We start from the raw sequence: 4,342 nt of genomic DNA, 5'->3' as shown, positions 1-4,342 counted from the left end.
AAAAAAAGTTGACAATCTAATAAGGAGAAAATGTACAGAAATAAGTGTGAAACAAGGCATAAAGGTCCATACAAGTGCTTTAAAAAAAATTTTGACAGATATTTTGCAGTTGTAAAGGTCAAGAAAGATTATCTTGGACATTCTGGCTCCTAAGCTTAGGCCTTGAAAGAGGGGAAGGATTACAAAAGGAGATGATATGGAGGAAGGGTACTTCAAGTACAATTCCTAAGAGGCAAGAGAATTCAAGAAGAGATTGGGAAATAGCTTGCAAGTCTAATTTGATTGGAATGTAGAGCTTGGAGATTTAATAGAGTTTAAAAACAAAAAAAACATTGGAAAGGTAAGCTGGAACCATATTATGAAGGACCTTAAATGTCAATCTAAGGAGGATGAATTTATCCTGCAGGCAATCCTGATAGATGTTGTGATTTAGGTGGACAGAGCCAAACTTAGATCCCAGAAGATAGCTGTAAGTCTGCCATTTGATGTGTCTTAACCTTTCAGATCTCTAGGCAACTCTCTAAGACTATAAATTGCAGAGAATATGCTAAGAGAAAGGGGAAAGAAGACAATAAATATTTTAAATTTATTATATTTCTATTATATTTAAATGTTACTTTATTTTTAATTTATGGAATAAGATTATCATAAAAATATAATAAATAATAAAAATAAAATAATAAAAAAGATGATTGCACAGAAAACTTTAAATCTACTATTCTTTACATTATCTCATTTGATCCTTACAACAACCCTGTGAGGTAGATGCTGTTATCAGGCCAATTTCATGGAACCTGAGGTAAACAGAAATTAAATGGCTTGCCTAAAGTCATATATCTGTACTCTGAGGACCCATTTGGATTCAGATTTTCCTGATTTCAGGGCCAGCATTCTATCCACTGTTCCCTGTCTTATAACACTCATGAGTGTTCCCTTTACCAGTAACATTACAGGTACAATCCATACCTATGTTCCTATTTCTGCAGGTAATAGGGAGCTAATGGTGTTCTCTAAATCAGAGAATGACATTGGAGAATCTGTAAATTAGGATTAGGAAAATTCCTTACACAACAGTGCAAGTATGGATTCAAAAGAGGATTAATTTAGTAATGAAAGCATTCGTCCAGGCAAGAAGCAATCAGGCTAAAGGATCTAAGGGTTTTTTGAGCTGAGAGATTTTCCCGGAACAAAATTGGTCTCCAAAACTAGGTAACTAATTGAATATGGGAGGTAAGTGAAAGGGAAGATCTGAAGATGACTGCCAGTTTTCAAGCAAGAGTAGCTAAAAAGATTATGATACCAATAGGAAAAATAGAGACCTTACTTAGAAGGAGGAGAACATGGTGGGAGAAGGGAATGGTATGGGAATAAGTTCCGATCTTGTTGGACTTGAGCCATCAGCACTAGCAGAATATCCATGTAGTTACATACAATCAGGGGAGTGATTGGAGTTAATGATAATATATTTTTTTATTTTTTTTAAATTTATTATAGCTTTTTATTTACAAACCATATGCATGGATAATTTTTCAACAATGACCTTTGCAAAACTTTCTGTTCCAAATTTTCCCCTTCTTCCCCCATCCCCTCCCCTAGATGGCAAGTAGTCCAATACATGTTAAATATGCTAAAATATATGTTAAATCCAATATATGTATACATATTTATACAGTTATCTTGCTGCACAAGAAAAATTGGATCAAGAAGGGGAAAAAAAACCTGAGAAAGAAAACAAAAATGCAAGCAAACAACAACAAAGAGTGAAAATGCTATGTTATAGTCTACACTCAGTTCCCACAGTACTCTCTCTGGGTATAGATGGCTCTCTTCATCACTGAACAATTGGAACTGGTTTGAATCATCCCAGATAATAGATTTTTTTAAAATTATCTACCTAAAAGCAACAATTGAAGCCAAGGGAGTGGTTAATATAAGAAAAGGAAAGAGGGTAGAAAAATATATACATAGACTACTATTATTGGTATCACTTTCATTATTATTGTTGGCTATTTGTTCCCCATATATCTCTTGCTTCTTTGAATCAAATCATTGCTTGAAAAACATTGTAGAAATCTGTTTCTAACACCTCACCATTTTTTTTTTCTGATTTGGGTTAGTAATGAAGGGTGCCCAAATAGAAAGACAATAGTGCAAGACAAGAAGTAATCAAAGCCTGAGTTGATGGTAGCAATGGTAATAGTTTCCTTTTCCTGACCTGGAACATAGTAGAACTAAGACTAACATAAATGCCCCTCTTGTCACTGAGGAGTGGTCTACCATCCTTGAAATATATTTCCTTCTTATTGTAACTTGTTGAAATCTTCCCTTCCTTCCAGGCTTTGGTAGCATATCTTCCAAAAAGTTAATGAGAAGTTACGTGCCTTACTCGGGGTTATACTCCAATAGAAAATATGATTCAAATATCCAAACAATTTTTTTAATTTGAGGAAATGAGAAAAAAGCATAGGGAATAGAATTTATTTTGTGGGCAGTCATGATAAAGAAGAGAAAAAAAAAACAGATGACTATGGATTTAGAAAACCTCTTTAACCTGGAAGACTATAAGTTACTTGACAAATATAAACTGGACTAGGCATTTCTTGCATTGGCCTTAGTTTCTCCTATGTTCCAGAGCAGAAAATGGAATCCTATAAAGGGACAGATTCCCCTTCTGTAGATGAAATGTCTATCACATTGGAGGGAAACATTAGGCTATATATCATCTTCAAAGTCAACCTCCCACTTCCTTCAAAGAAGTCCTCTTAATGTTTGGAGTCCACAAATTGAGAAGACAAGGATTTCTCTAGGGTTGTAGAACAGAAATAACTGTCCTTTTCAAAGTTTGTTTTTTGTACAATAGTGGTTCTCAACATTTTTATTCTCAGGATCCCTTAATACTATTAAAAATTAATGAAGACTTCAAGATGTCTTTTCAATGTTAAATCTATCAATATTTTCTGTATTAGACATGAAAATTTATAAATGTTTTAAAATATAGTTATCATTTTAAGTGATAACAATTCCATTCTACTATTATTATTCTATATTAGCATAAATAATGTTTTATGAAAATAACATTTTTAATTGAACAGTAACATTGTTTTACATGGTTTTTTTTCAAATCTGGCTTAAAATTTAACTGTATTCATATCTGTTTCTGCACTTGTTACAATATTTTGTTTCAGTTGAAATATATGAAGTAAATCTAGCCTCTCACTCATAGGTAGTTGGAAAAGGGAGGATTGTTTTAAAAGGAAAGTAATACTTAGTATTATTATAAAAATAATTTTGACCTTCTGGTCCCCTTTGTCTCAGAGAGCTTTCCAGGGAGTCACAGACCACAGTTTAATAGCTGATGCCATAAACAACTTGGACTCTAAGTATCTTGATTCAAATACTCTGTTTTCCTAAATAAATGACTTATTTCCCCTCCCCTTCATAAAACAGCTGACACTCCATCTTTTAGCTTTGTTACTTGGTGAATCCCATGCCTGGAATGCTCTCCCACCTCATCTCTGCCTCCAGTTTCTCTGGCTTCTTTCAAGGTCCAACTATAATCCCGTCTTCTAGGAAGCATTTCCCAATCTCTCTTCATTCTATTGCCCTCTTTTGAATGTTGTTTCTTTTTTATCCTGTGTATAATTTGTTTGTATACAGTAGTTTGCATCTTGCCTCCCCCCCCCCCATTCTCCTTCTGGCAGGACTTTCTTTGTATCCTTAGCAAAGTAACTGTCACACAATAGGTACTTAATAAATATTTATTATTGATTGACCTTTCCTACCAATGGCGAGACAATGGACATGCAGAGCCAGACTAAAACCTCTTCCACACAGTATCACTCAAACACTTAAAGACATTTAGCAAGTTTCTGCTCAATCTTTTCTTCTCTAGGCTAAACTTACCCCATTCTATTAATTGATTCTCACTACATAAATTTAAGTTCTTTCACCATCCTAATCATTTCCTCTGTACCTGTAATAGGTCAGAACTTTCTTTTTTTTTCTTTTCACATTTATTTTTCTTTAAAAATCCAGAATGGATTTTTTTAAAAAACCAATTATGTAGAAAGTAGGTACCCAAAGCAAAGGCTAGAAGGTGGAGAAAATAGAAAATTTACTCATTAATCTCCTTGTATCAAAAGAAATGATTCTAGATGAAACAAAGTAGACCCACCACTTTCAATTTAGTTTTTTCCCTTCACTGGCAATGCATCTGATCTTGCATGAACTATAGATAAGAAATATTGTGATGTTATGAAATTGAACACAGAGCTCCAGATGTTATCTGATGAGGGAAAAGTCTAGTGGGCTATTACCTCCTTATTCCTGGAAGCTATGCTTT

Source organism: Sminthopsis crassicaudata, chromosome 2 (genome assembly GCF_048593235.1).
Source record: "Sminthopsis crassicaudata isolate SCR6 chromosome 2, ASM4859323v1, whole genome shotgun sequence".
Taxonomy (NCBI): Eukaryota; Metazoa; Chordata; class Mammalia; order Dasyuromorphia; family Dasyuridae; genus Sminthopsis; species Sminthopsis crassicaudata.
Note: the sequence above shows the minus strand (reverse complement) of the source record.